This window comes from Dermochelys coriacea, chromosome 10 (assembly GCF_009764565.3).
Source record: "Dermochelys coriacea isolate rDerCor1 chromosome 10, rDerCor1.pri.v4, whole genome shotgun sequence".
Taxonomy (NCBI): Eukaryota; Metazoa; Chordata; order Testudines; family Dermochelyidae; genus Dermochelys; species Dermochelys coriacea.
In genome coordinates, this window is record NC_050077.1 from 5,814,745 (window position 1) to 5,829,791 (window position 15,047).

Below are 15,047 nucleotides of genomic sequence, written 5' to 3' on the forward strand. Positions count from 1 at the left end.
TCCCGTAGTGCAATCTCTTTATCATGAAAGTTGAACTTACAAAACGTAGAATTCTGTACAAAAAATAACTGCATTAAAAATAAAACAATGTAAATCTTTAGAGCCTACAAGTCCACTCAGTCCTATTTATTGTTCAGCTAATTGTTCAGACAAACAATTTTGTTTATATTTGCAGGAGATAAAGCTGCCTGCTTCTTGTTTACAATGTTACCTGAAAGTGAGAACAGGCATTCACCTGGTATTATTGTAGCTGGTGTCACAAGATATTTACATGCCAGATGCGCTAAAGATTCATATGTCCCTTCATGCTTCATCCACCATTTCAGAGGACATGCGTCCATGCTGATGACAGGTTCTGCTCGATAACTATCCAAAGCAGTGTGGATCGACGCATGTTCATTTTCATTATCTGAGTCAGATACCACCAGAAGAAGGTCGATTTTCTTTTTTGATGGTTCAGGTTCTGTAGCTTCCACATCGGAGTGTTGCTCTTTAAGACTTCTGGAAGCAAGCTCCACACTTTGTCCCTCTCAGATTTTGAATGGAACTTCAAATTCTTAAACCTTGGGTCGAGTGCTGTAGCTATCTTTAGAAATCTCACATTGGTACCTTCTTTGTGTTTTATCAAATCTGAAGTGAAAGTGTTCTTAAAGTGAACAGCATGTGCTGAGTCATCATCCAAGACTCCTGTAACATGAAATATATGGCAGAATGCAGGTAAAACAGAGCTGGAGACATACAATTCTCCTCCAAGGAGTTCAGTCACAAATTTAATTTACGCAATATTTTTTTAAATGATTGTAGTCAGCATGGAAGCACATCCTCTGGAATGATGGCCAAAGCATGAGGGGACATATAAATGTTTAGCATATCTGGCACATAAATACCTTGCAATGCCACCTACAAAAGTCCCATGTGAACACCTGGTCTCACCTTCTGGTGACATTGTAAATAAGAAGTGGGCAGCATTATCTCCTGTAAATGTAAACACACTTGTTTGTCTTAACGATTGGCTGAACAAGAAGTAGGACTGAGTGGACTGGCAGGCTCTAAAATTTTACATTGTTTTGTTTTTGAGTGCAGTTATGTAACAAAAAAAAATCTACCTTTGTAAGTTCAACTTTCATGATAAAGAGATTGCACTACAGTACTTGTATTAGATGAACTGAAAAATACTTTTTGTTTATCACTTTTCCAGTGCAAATATTTGTAATAAAAATAATAATATAAAGCGAGCACTGTACACTTTGTGTTCTGTGTTGTAATTGAAATCAATATAAAAATATATTGAAATCAATATAAAAATGTAAAAAAACCATCCAAAATATTTAACAAATCTCAATTGGTATTCTATTGTTAAATGGTGTGATTAAAACTACGATTGATCGCGATTCATGTTTTTTAGTTAATCGCGTGAGTTAACTGTGATTAATCGACACCCCTAATTAGAAACATTGTAAACCTGTTAGGTTTTTTTTTTAAACTGGGGGGGGGAATGATCTTCCCCCCCCCATTGTCAGCACAGACTATAGCCAATCGAGCCTCATTTTGTGTCAAGTGTAAATACAATTCCTGCCCTTGAATAGTGTAGTCTTAGCTGTCACTGGAATCCATGCTGGAGGACTAAGATAACTCTTTGCACCAAACAGCTGAAGACTTTCAATGGATGAGTTATAAAACAGCATATGCTGGGTTATCTTCATGACTAAGTCAAAGCACAGCCAGTGAGAGTGTTCAGCCAGTGCTTTAGAACCGACCACTTATCTAAATAGCACTGACTGATATTATTGGCTGCCAGCTGCTAATGATTGGCAAATAAAGGACTATGCTTTGAAAAATTCAGAAAGGATTATAAAGTAGAAGTGAGACATAAACTTCTTCTGTGTTTCTAAAATAAGAGAAAATAGCCAGGAGAATGTTTTTGCCAAATTCTCTTGATGTATGTTTTAAAAAATTATTGTACTTAGCATTGGAACAGAGTCTCTTGTAAATGAAACAAACAGAGCATGAATTAGGGTTTTCAGATAAACTGACTCATTAAAATGCACCCAGAACAAATTTGCAATCACTGTTAGGGAGAATTTTAAATATAAGACAGCATAAGCAGAGTATCTGGCACTTGATCGTCCAAGGCTAACAAAAGATTAAGAGTCAAATTCTGCTCCCAGTTACACCAGTTCAAATTCAGAGTAACTCCACTAAAGTCAATGCTTACTCCCATGTAACTGAAAACAGATTGTGGCCTATTCACCAGCCAAAGCTTTTGCAGCTCAGCTCTGCTTGAGGGATCATTATGAACCCTCTAGTTTATTAGAAATGCAATCTGCTTTCCTGAAATTGTGCTTCTCTCTGCTGTATTAGCAATTCAACGGATTAAAAAGGATCGCCACCCACCTATCTCAGAGCACCAGATCTTGTCAAGATATTTCCTGTATGGCTATTGAGCCAGATCTTTAATTTGTGCAAATCGGTATAGCTCCACAAAAGTCAATTTAGAACAGCTGAGGATTAATGGGGAAAGAAAGTCTGGCAAATCACTGGCTACAGCCCAAGCCCCATACATCTGACAAGTATTTATCTATAAAACATGTGCTACTGCATATTGTGTATAGGGGGACGGTCTCTATCTTGGCCAGCAGTGGGGATCTCCGGAGTTATAAGCATGAAATTCTACAGCTTGAACTGAAGACATGTATGCTGAAGCTAAAGGCAGTAACAGACTCCTATCCGGTGTGTATTGGGCACAGAGAAGGACGTGTGGAGCACATGAGCCAGTGCTGAGTAAACCCCAAATCCCATTGGGGTCACCATGAGTTGCCTTCCGTCAATCCCTCCCATCTGTTTTTTTGTACCCACTAGGGTGGCCAGACAGCAAGTGTGGAAAATCGGGGCAGGGGGTGGGGGGTAATAGGCGCCCAAATCAACACAGCCCCAAATATCACAACTGTCCCTATAAAATCAGGACATCTGGTCACCCTAATACCCACTAACCTTCTTTTGTTTTATCTATGAAATACTTTTGGAAGTACCTTGTCTTTTTATCAGCATTGGGAGAACACTTGTGGGCACTGGAAAATCATAATGCTAGGGCCAGAGTGTGAAGGCCCTTACACAGTCACACAGGAAGATGGGGAAAACTTCCTCTTGCTTGCACAACGGCTCAAAGGCCATTTACAAGAACAGTTCCAGTCTCCTGTATAGCGCAGGACTGCTTATTCTCCTTCTTCCCCCTCTCCCATCCCGCAAAGGGGAAGTCATTGAAAGAGGGTCCTGGAGGATGATGCAAAAAGCTGATGTCAATCGTTCAAAGAGCAGATAAATAATAGTGATGTGAGAAGCTCCAAAATGCCTTTGCATTCATCTTGAATAAGCACTGAGCCTCCAAGTGTTTGGAAGCTTTTCTGAACCTGATGGAGCCACAGGCTTAACTAGAAATCTCACCACAACATGTTGTCTTGAAGGGTTTCATGCTTCCAGCTGGCCGGCTGAATAGATGGCAAGATCAGCCATTTCTGTAGCCTTTCAGCACTTCTGTTTATAAACAAGGCTACAAAGGTGGTGTAAGAGAGAGCTTCCAAAACAGCAAAGATAGTCCAAGCTGTCAGGGAAGTTTCAGGTTCCTTTTTCTTTTTCATCTGGATGAGATCATGCATCCTTAGATTTTTTGTTTATGAAACCCAAGGGTTTGATTACTGGCTGAAATCAATGGAGGTTGAGGGTGCTTGATGAATGGAGTGGGCCTGGTGACATTTCAACAAATGCACAACTTTATCTGTGGATCATCTAGTGATGATCTGATGAGTCTCAATCAAAGTCAACCCAACTTTCAGGCTGGGAGAACATAAATTCAGTTTTGCACAGAGATTTCTGCTGGATTCGCTTTTAACTTTCTCCAGCTCAGGACACAGATTAAGGGGGCAAAGTGTTTATGATGGAAAGGCCAGCTACTGCTCTGTGGTATATCGAGGACTGTGATGGGATTGTAAAGCTATTGCTTTTGGGGGGTAGAGGTGCAGTTCTTGGTCCTGCTTGCAGGCTAGGGGGCTCTGTAAGCAAAGCACAACATCAGAGACTACATCTACACTTATGGTGGCCTGCAGAGTACAGACGCTACACGTGCAGCAGTGAAAGACAGGCTGCATCCAAACTTGTCATTACGGTGTGTAGCTACACTCTGCAATGAAAGGTTCCAGCAGCGAGCCTCTACACTGCTAAAAAATGTAGACATGGGATGCACTGTTTGGCTGTGTAGAGAGCCCCTGTAGGATATATGCCAAGAGGATTCAGGCTACTCATCTAAGTAGTGCTTCACTGTCTACACTACTACGTATACCCATACTAGCTGGGTGAGTAGTGTCTGTACTCTACACAACACCATAAATGCCAATGTACCTACAGTCAGTCTGAAAAGCCATTTTAAAGCAAAGTGGGATGAGTTGTATTTCACTGCCTTAGGGAACAGCCTGTTTTCTCTCTCTCTGTATCATTCTGGAGCGTAAAAAAACCCATAACATTACATTGCAACCTTTCAGCTGGAGTTTTTCCTGTGAGAGAAGGATTGGTCCTACAAAGCTTCTTCAATTGCAGGTCAACATTTATCAAAGAGGGAGATCTACTCTATGTTGGCATGCTGCCACAGAGAGGAGTATTTGTCTTGGGACAAGTTAAACACAGCACCTCTTATCCTCATGTTGCCACAGAAAGGAGAGCAAGTGTGCATCTGAGGGAAAGATCACCTGGGTCCAGTTCTCAGTTGTTGGGTTTTTTTGGGAGTTTTGCCAGCTGCAAACTTGGCCCCATGTGTAGTAGCTGGGATGAAATCAGGAAAATAGAAACTGACACCTAATTACTATTCTTTATGAGGCAACTGTGCAACCGAGTGAAAATATAAAGCAAGTCATACAGTGAAACAGAAGCCCTTTAATTATAGTGCTGCTGGCATTACAGCGTAACACATGGATTTCAGCTTTCAGGGTGGGGGAAGAACATGCTTCAGATATATCTTTATTAGGTGATTTTTCCTTGCAGCCTGTGACCTCTTCATAGCTTTCTATCAGATTCTGTCTCTGCGAGGGACAAAAGCACTGAGCATGATTAATGACTCTCCTTTCCTTTTTGACGTAGTGGTGACAGGGAATAAAGCTAAGTGCAATTAAGCGATCTCATTAATGAATGAAACCATTAAGGAAATAATGGAGAGGGAGTCTTGGTTCAGGGGGGGTGTAACCCACAAAGTTGGCCGAGATTAGGAATGCCATTTAAATAGAGCAGGCTTCATCCAGCTGACATCTCATGGAAGCAATTAAGTGGTAGCTCAGTGGGGGATGAAGAAGCTGGTGCAGCAAGGATGAGCAGGCATAGATGGATGAACAAGGAAACGTTTCACTGGGACAAGGAGAAGGCTGGGTAGAGATTTACAGCTCATGTGAGCAGGCGTCGTTCCATTCAAACCGCCAGCAGAGGATCGGGCCATTGATTGCAGTGGAACTGTGCACAATTTCTTTAGCTGAGAATGGGTTCCTTGGATTAGAGATGCTGAAGACATCAAGCAGCCTGTCTACTTCTTCTAATCCTGCCTTATCACCTGTAATTTTTCATTGCTGTGTTGCTTCTGGGCATCCCGTTATTGGCTGGAAGCGGAAGTGCCCCAATATTACCAAATAGGCTGTTCTCCTTGGATTTCTGGCTTCACCCAGTACCCTATTCATGGGAGATAGCCAGCCCAGTTTAAAAAAAGCCAGCCCAGTTTAAAAAAATCCAAGGGCTTGGATAGTTCAGATCAGGTTTGGACAAACAGAGCACAGTTGCCAACTTTCACTTGGTAAATTGGCACCCCGACTTTCACAATAAACCAGAAATCAGACTAATTCCATTTCAAAACAAGGCTAAAAGAACCCCACTCTATGTGACTAGATCCCCCTGGTGTGCAGTATGGGACTGTGGTGGGCCTGCTGTGCACCCCTGACTCTTCCCCCCCCCCCCCACCCCTGCTTGCTGGGAGCTGATACAAAAAAAATAGTAACAAGCGACAAGTTACAAGCCAACCAAGCAACAAGCAGCTCAAGCCAAAAACAAGCCCAATTTCAGAGGGTTCCCCCCCCCCCACAGGTTTGGCATGTCTGACAGAGGCTTTGGGGTCTTTTATCTGAAGCAAAGATTCTGAGATTTGCCCATCCAAACAGAATACACGAGTTGGGAAAATTTTTTTTGGTAAAATTAAATTAGAATATTCATAAAGAGAGGCTAGAAGGAAAGAGGAGTTTCTTTGTTAAATATTAACCATTTCAGTCTGAGCAGCTCTGGCCAGACTGGCCCATGCAGTTTGTGACGTGTATCTGTAAGCACCATAGTTATTCCATTCAGCCCCAGGTTCCACATGCAAGCTGGATTTACATGCTGAAGGAGGAGAACAAGGGTATTACATCCTAAACCCCATTACCTCTAACGGGAACCTGACAGAAAAGATGCTAATGCTGTTCTCACCAATTCACAAGGCATCCCTCAGACCTCTATACAATCCAGCTTTGCTGTGTATCACAGAGAAGGGATAACTGCCCAGATTTGCCACATAGAAAAAAGCCAAAAATTGAATTATCCAACTTGTGTCCCTGCTTGCAGATACTTGCCTAATACCCAGGTTATTGTGCTTCTGTTATGTTTTCTATCTGGCTATCAGTGTGTTATTATGCTGCTCCCACAAGTAGCTATCTCCTTTTCCCATATTGCCCTCTGTTTTACGTCAGGGTTCCTCTCTCCATCTCCAGCCCACTACCAGTACTAATCTTGCTATCATATTTTGGGCAAAGAGCCCAAATGAACTGGGTTTGATTCTGACTTTGTCCTGAGATATAGCAGATCTGTTAGCCTTAAACCCTACTCTCCCTGTATTGTAACATTACTGGGCTCAAAGGGAAAAAAATCAAGTGATTGCAGGTTCTTTGCCTACTCTGGGTACTTTTGAAGGGTAGGATCGTACCTTGCCCCACATGCTCATGCAAGGAAATAACGAGCCATAAGTCAGCTCCTTATACACCTGTATCATGGGTCACAGAAAGGGGCCACTACTTCCCCCCATGCGATGTGTCAGGGAGTGACCATGTAGGGGCATGCAACCAGCACAGCTGAACCAGCATGGGAAAGGGAAGCAAGCAGCAGCTGGCCAGCAGCTGGCATGGCTTCCTTTCCCCATGGAGCAAGAAGGAAGCAGAGACTGAATTGTGACTGAGCCATAACTCATTCACTGATCTATTTCTGGAGCAGTGCAATTACATGCTGGCCCTTACGCAGAGGAACTTGGATTGTTACAATTAAGCCCCAGTAAAGTGTCGTAATATTATAGTGAAAGCCTCCTACCAGCTAGCTAGGGATTACTGTTCTAGGGCTTTGTTACCTGCAGCAGGATGCCTAAGCTCAGGGACAGGTGTCTTGACCAGTTCAGATCAGTATCAAATGGAGTCAAGTGCAATGAAGCCTAGAACCAATCTGCTTTATGAGCAGACAAATCCTGAGCCTTTTCATGGATTCTGTCTGTTCCACCAACAATTGTACTGCATCTCCACTTCTGTGCATTTCTGAAGTTAGCTTCTGCTTAGCATGAATTATAAAGACAATAAGTAGCAGTTACATGCCTGGAGTGACGGCCAGCTGTCCAAATGTTCCTTCTGATGAAGGCCACAACTCTGCTAAATTTAAAAACTGGGTTTATCATCTTTGTGGACTGCTCTGACTTTAGAAATATATGATTAAGTGCTCTCAGTTTAGCTAGCATTGTAGTGTTTATGACTTGTTTGCTCTTCTTTCCCTGTGCTTATTATGGAATATTTAGAACTCAATAAGAAATGCAATCACATGCATTTCCATGGTAGGTAGGCAGGCACTCCCTTTCATTTAGTTTCTTTTTCACCTCTTATCTTTTCCCCTGTACTTTTTTATCAGTTACATTTCAGCTTGGCTCTGTGACTGTAGGTGTTCTATTTAGTGTGTGGTTATCATGTAGGGATATAGTCTGCTCTCAATTTACACCCAAGCAAATCAAGAGTAGTGCCATTGAAATCAGTAGTTACTCTGGATTTTCACCAAAGTGGCAGAAAGTAGAACTTGGTATCAAGATCCATCTTCCATAAGAGTAATTAATGACAATCACTTCAGTGGGGCTATTCGTGATTTACCTTGCTGTGTGAGATTAGATGGGGGGGAAGCATTTCTCTAACCCCATTTCTCCTTACTCAGGCAAGGCTTCCAAGTGAAACAGCTGATTGGATTAAACCCTTATCTATACAGAGACTAAAAATATCAGGCCAAATCTAGCTCATTTACAGGTGTCAATCCAGATGAACTTCACTGGGTCTGGTCTAAATTCCTCCATTTTTACTCCTATATTGGAATTACTCCTGATAAAACAAGAGTTCAGTATTATGCCCAGTGGAGTTACTCTGGATTTATACTTGTGTAGCTTAAAGCAGCACTTGACCCTGTCATGTATATACAGAAGAAACTTAAAAATAAAATAAAAGTAATGGGGGGGAGGAGGGAGAAAAAGAGCCAAGCTTTGAGGAAATCTACAGTTTGCACACTTCATCTTTCACCTTTTTCTTCTCCCATTTCAATGTAGCAACTGATTAATGTCAATGACCTACCACCAGCACATTCCATATGTGCATTCATTCCTGCCCATGGCTTGTTTCTCCACTAAGCCTCACCTGGTCATTTCTCTGTATATGATGTCTCGCCTCTAGGTCATTCTGATCTTGGTAGCGTTTGCATTATTTTCTTTTGCATCCTCTTACCGGTTTGTCTTATGCAGTGTTTCCACTAGCTCTATTTATTATTGATAGCTGTATTATAAAAGAGCACCTAGCAGATTCATCTAAGGTCTGGGCTCCAGTATGCTAGGCACTGCATACAGGAGAAAGAAAGCACTGCTGTCATTACATTATGGATGGGGAGATGAAGGGAAGATAAAGCTATGCCTGCATTGCCCCGCAGTTTGGGCTATGGGAGCATACCGTAGTCCTGTTTGAAGAGGACTATGTTAATGATATCTAGGAACTTTTAGTTCACATGGGGGGGGGGGGAGTTACAGCATGGCACTTTGGAGTGCACTGCTATTTACAACCCTGTAGTCCAAAACACGGGGGCAGTGTAGACAAGCCCTAAATGATTCTCCCAAGATCACAGTGGAAATCTGTGGCAGAGTTGGGAATTGAACCCAGATTATGAGTTATTGTCCAGACTGTCCCATAGTTTCTCATTCTGAGAAATGAGCATAATAGTAGTTGCCTATCAGATCAGGTGTTCTGATGATTTGAATTTATTCTGTTAATTTTAAATTTTCTACTTTATATACTGTAAAAATGTAACTGATAAAGCACAGGGGAAAGATAACAGAGGTGAAAAAAATGGAAAAAAAGAAATGAAAGGGAGTGCCTACCTACCATGTAAATGCATCATGGAAATGCATCCGATTGCATTTCTTACTGAGTACTAAATATTTAGTAATAAGCACAGGGAAAGAGCAAACAAGTCAAACATTACAATGCTAACTAAAAACTGAGAATGCTTAATCATATATATTTCTAAAAAGTCAGAGCAGTCCACTGAGGTTATAAACCCAATTTTTAAACCTAGCAGACTTGTGGGCTTCATCAGAAGGAAAATTTGGACAGCTGGCCATCACTCCAGGTATGTAAACTAACTACTACTTTATCATGCTGTACTACCAAGTGATTTCTACAGGTTTATTTTACTTGCAAGTAAACTAATTAATCTTTGTAAAATGCTCTGAGATGGTTGTATAAGAGGCATGACAGAAGTAGTATTAGTAATGAGAATAAATATTGCTCTATAGCTAAACAATCTATATGAATCAGAAGACTACTGATGCTGGAATTATGTTCAAGTAACATTGAAGCGCTGTTATAACTAGAGAAAGGCAAATAGAAGAAATTCAAACCTTGTTGGATATGGATCCCCATGTACAAATCTATTCCTACTGCTATAGGTCCAAGCTGACCTAGCTGTTTGGAAAACTGGATTCAGTCAGTTTAGCTAACATCTCCACCTGCTTTTTTAATCGAAATTTGTAATTTCAATTAGAAGTTTGACTGAAGTTGCACATTATTTTTTAAAAATAAAAAAGTCTCTAGTTCTGTATCAGACCCAAAACCTTTCCAGTTCTAGGGCCTTATTCACCACTATGTTAGTCCAATGGAATTACACAAGTGTAACACTTACATCTGTGGTGCTAGAGTTCAGATGCACATGAAATCTTGCGATCAAGGTTTTTCCTCATGAGATCCTGGCTCTGAATGGAGGAAATGTTAGGAGAACAGCTGAACTGGTTAGTGTCTTCTCTATTCCAGATGGCAGGCTTCACAATCAATGTTCTGGTGAGGTTACAGCAATTTGGGGTTGAAATCTCACAAAACTTTTGCATTATCCAACCCAAGCCTGAAATTTAGGCTGGCTTCAGCCTTAAACCTGATTGTGGGAGGCAGCATTTAATGTACTAGCCTGGAACTTGGAGACTGATTCAAGTCCCTGCTCTGCCATAGACTTTCTACGTGACCGTGGGCAAGTCATTTAACCTCTGTGCCTCAGTTTCCCCATCTATACAACAGGGATAATAGCACTGCCCTGCCTCACTAGAGTGTTGTCAGAGGAAATACATGAAAGGATTTAGGGATGCTCAGGAAATATGGTAATGGGGGCCTGTAGCAGGGTGGTCACCCATTCTGGGCCTGAAAGGGTTACAGCCAGCCCTGGGAGAGGGCTGGGGCTGTGAGCCAAAGCCTAGGCTGATGGGGAAGGCAGCCACAGCTGGGGTCAGGCTCCAATCAATCAGGCCACAGCTGGTCCTATAAAAGGCTGTGAGCCAGGAGCTCAGGCAGTGTCTCTCTAGCTGTGGAGAGAGATGGGTTCGGCTGATTGGGAGCTCACCAGGGTACCTAGAGTGGAGCAGGGCTGGGGAAAGGCCAGAGGAGCTGGAAAACCCCCAGCCTGCACACCTTGCTGAAGGCCTAGAACAGGTACTAGGGTTGCAGAGGGGCAGTGCAAGGTTAGGCAAAGGCAGCAGGTCCAAACCCTCCTTGCCGATGATGAGTGGTACTGCAGTCTGCCCCAGTGCGTGGGGGCTAGGTGAGGACTGGCAGTAACTGCTGAGGCAAGGTGGGGACAGAGGATGGGGATTCCTCGGGGAGGGGAGACCCAGCCTGCAAGGGTATTGCAGTGGACAGAACCCTGATGTAGAGGGGCACCGGGAGGGAGACAGGGTCTGAAGTAAGTGGGACACCGGCCTACAGAAGGTGCTCCGGAGAGCCTGGAGAGCTAATTCCCAGGACGATCAGCGGGAGGTGCTGCACTGGTGAGTCTTGCCCTGCTACAGGGCCATATAAATGCTATAAGTAGACAGAAACTGAAGTCAAACTAGGTCCAGATTGGAATCATACCATCCCTGGATACAACCACTGACCTCAATGTGCATCTGCCTACCTCTAAAATAGTTCTGATATGAACACTTTGTTTTTCCAGGCTTTCACACTTGTTCCTTTATTATAGTGGCAACTGTGATTGGCATTTCTGTCTCAACATTTGCGCAGACACACATACACAAGCTGAAGATGAACGATGTAGGTGGCTATTTGCTGATTTCTGCAAAGTCAGTCACTGTAGACTGATTTTCATTTTTAGAAAAGGTCATTTTCACCCACCTTCCTGTGGGAGTTAGCAAATTCACACTATTAAGTGGTTCCTTTAAAAAGCTCCCTCAATGCTCAGGAAAGAAAAGAAAAAAGAGAGCCCTGCTTAACAGGCTAGTTGTATATTCAGAACTTTTGAGGGGACTATGCTACCCAGACTGGTATACGGAAGCAGGATAGAGCTACCTACAGATCATCCTTCTCTCTAGAGCTCTGCAGAGTGGGAATCCTCCCTTAAAAGGGATCCAGCCATCACCAGGGGTGGCTTTGGTAGCACTGCTTCATTGGATAGTCTCTCAATTTCTACAAGATGCAAGCTGCGAGTATGTGCCATTGCGCCCGATACTCAGTTTGAAAGCAAGATGTGGGGAGGAATGAGAGACTCATGCTTAAAGACCATGCCAAGAGGCTGGCTTCAGGCTTCCTCTGAAGTACACTCCAAAGGCCTGAAGCGTTTGCAGAGATTAAACCCACACTGCGCTAGAGATGAGGTTCCATCTGCTCTCATGGAACAGAGAATTTTATTGCCCCTTTTAATTTTCACTTTTTGAAAGATGCAAAAGTGTATTTCTTTCCAGCACAGCACATTTCGCTTCAGGATTGGATATGATAACAGCTGTTCGACAGTTTATTCTCCCATTATCTAAATAGTGGAAACCCTCTAGCAGTTTGATTCACTTTCAGATCTGTTTCCTCTGGTCCCCAGTTAACATTGATCTTAATTATGTCTCCGCTAATAAGCCTCTAAGCATTTGTTAAACAGTCTTTCATGCTCCTTAATTGAAACTCGGCACAATGCTTAACAATGCGTCTTCTGGAGTTTTGCAAACAACTTGACAAATCAGTACATGGGGTTGGTTGATTTATTTTTTGCAGCCCTTGGAAGCTGCACTGATCAAAAGATGAAGCTGGAGAGATTCTCTGCAAGAAGAGACAATTGTATCTCTCAAACAAATCCTTGGAATCAGAGAAACATTGGGCTGGAAGGAACCTCAAGAAGTCTTCAAGTCTAGCTCCCCTGCTGAGAATGGTGGCATTCCCCAAATGGCCAGAAAAACAAATGCTCAGCATGTGTGCACATATGTATAGACAGAACTGTAGCCAACTGGTTAGATCAGCAACTTGGTAGTTAGGATCTCTAAGCTCTATTGCTAATGATCCACTATGGGTAAAATTCACTCTAGTGCAGAAGTCAAACAGAGGGGCTATGCACTACCTTTGTTACACTTAAGCCACCAAAAGTGTTTTGCTGGATCAGAGCCTTAAGCTACGTCTACACTACCACGTACGTCAGCAAAACTTCTGTCGCTCAGTGAAGCGACATTCTTCACCCAGGTGCTCCACTGTAAGCCCTCTAGTGTATGCATAGCCTTTGAGAATGCCTCTATAAGGAAACTACACTTGATCTGGTCACTCCGAGCTCTGTAATAGTTTGAAGACAGCAATAATATCCCACAGAGAAAGGCATCCTTATGGGATTAGGTGTAAATATTTAGAAACTTTGCAGTTACACTGCAAGAAACATCTACTTTAAGTGGAGTCCTTACATCTTGTATAGGCTGAGTAATTATACCCTATGTTTCCAAGATTAATGGTCAGTGTTTAGACTGGAATGGGAAAACTCTAGTTTCGAAATTAGCAAGCTAGCGTCTTCACTTAAATGAAGTGAAACGATCAGTTGACTTTACAGAAAAGGTTGGAACGGCATTTGTTCATCTGAGCAAGACTGATGCATCTCCGCAGATGGGAACTGTTGGATTGAACCTTTTTGTTCCTGCCTGATTCTCTTCTTCCTCAGATTCATGAGAGCATAACAGCCCTATTGCATCAGGCCAGTGGTCCATCTAGCCCATAGCCTATCTTTCAACCGTGACCAATACCAGATGCTTCAGAGAGAATGAACAGAACAGGCAATCATCCAGTGATCCATCCCCTGTCATCCAGTCCCAGCTTCTGGCAGTCAGAGGCTAGGGACATCCAAAGCATGGAGTTTGTGACAACTACTTAAAGATGGGAACTCAGTAGAGGAAGAAAGATCCTGGAGAGCGACAAGGGAATATCAGGCTGAGGCACCCACAGAGCACTCAGCACCCATAAAGATCAGGGAGATCCCCAGAGGTAAACTACTGGTGAAGGGAAGCAGCAGGAGACTCCTGCTGGGGAAGAAGTGGTTCAAAAGAATCTCTGCTGCGGCTCGGAAACAGAGGATTTCTGGTGAGCCCAAGAGAGTCAGAAGAAGTAGACATTTGGACATCTGTGAACTTTAAATTGGACCGTTAGTTAACCCAGGAGGAGGGTGAACTATTGTGACTTGGCCAGAGGGCTGAGACCCAGAGAGGGAGTCGGGAGAAGATGCTGGCTGGGACTGGCCATTGCGCAACCAAGAAAGTAGCTAGGAGGGGGATGAGAGGACTGGGTGCAGGCACAAGGGGGTGACCTAGTGGTGAGCACAGGTGCTTACATCCCCTTGAAACAGAAAATCTGGCTTCCATCCAGTGCTATTCCAAACTCATTTCCCCATTCTATCCTTCTCTCTTTGCTCCATGCTGACTCCCTTCCTCTGCAACTTCTGCCTTCTCTTATGCCCCCCTCCTCATCTCTTGCTGCTTTAGCTTCCTCCCTCTGCATTCCCTTCCTGGGAGTTATATTAGTAATGCACCTTGAGCAATTGAAGAGCCAAACTCCTTTCCATTCTGCCACTGGAGACTTGTTAGTTCCCACCATCAAGTATGAGGATTTGCAAAGGACATCAGTAGAACAATCAGTACTTGGGGCCCAGTTCTGCTGCATGTAAGGGCACCTGGCAAGACCGTCCCACTTGGGCACAACAGTCCAGCCACATGCTATCTGTTGCAGGATCTGGGCTTTCACTATCAGGAAATTTAAGGCTACATTTTAAGTTTCAGGCCTCTACATTACCATAGTGACAGTCAAAATGTTAATGTATCATATTTAATTAGCAAGTTTAGGAAAGCTTTTAATGCATCAATTACCTGAGAAGACAGCAAAATGACCTTCTGAGTGAAGAACTATCTTGGGCATTCCATTTCAGAATAAATGTTCCTCCCTGGTAAGGAAACATAAGGAGGGGTCTGTAGTTGGAATAGACAGTCTCTACAGTAAACAAAAATACCATGTAGGCCGCTAGCCTGTCTCTTCAGTCCAGGAAGGATTAAACACCACACCCAGAATCCGCTCAGGCCCTTTCTTCAGGGCACCATTTACTGGCTGCACAATCTTTAGAAAAATCCCAAAACATCATAAATCCAACAGTCCCCTGACACAGCCTCCCCTGCTCTGAGCTCTTCCCCAGTCCTCCAACACACCATCTGTCCCCCTGCCACATGAGTC

General features: G+C 43.1%; 1 long non-coding RNA gene across 2 annotated transcripts in view; it reads right to left on the reverse strand.

Annotated features, from left to right (window-relative positions):
- Window positions 1-4,905: 4,905 nt before the first annotated feature.
- The window catches only part of LOC119862572, a 10,956-nt gene continuing 814 nt past the window's right edge, over window positions 4,906-15,047 (reverse strand). For both annotated transcript variants that reach the window (XR_005295296.1, XR_005295297.2), the window contains exons 2-4: window positions 14,690-14,763; window positions 10,234-10,303; window positions 4,906-5,630 (exon numbers count right to left, since the gene is read on the reverse strand). This is a non-coding gene — a long non-coding RNA (uncharacterized LOC119862572). The remainder of the gene's footprint in view (window positions 5,631-10,233; window positions 10,304-14,689; window positions 14,764-15,047) is intronic.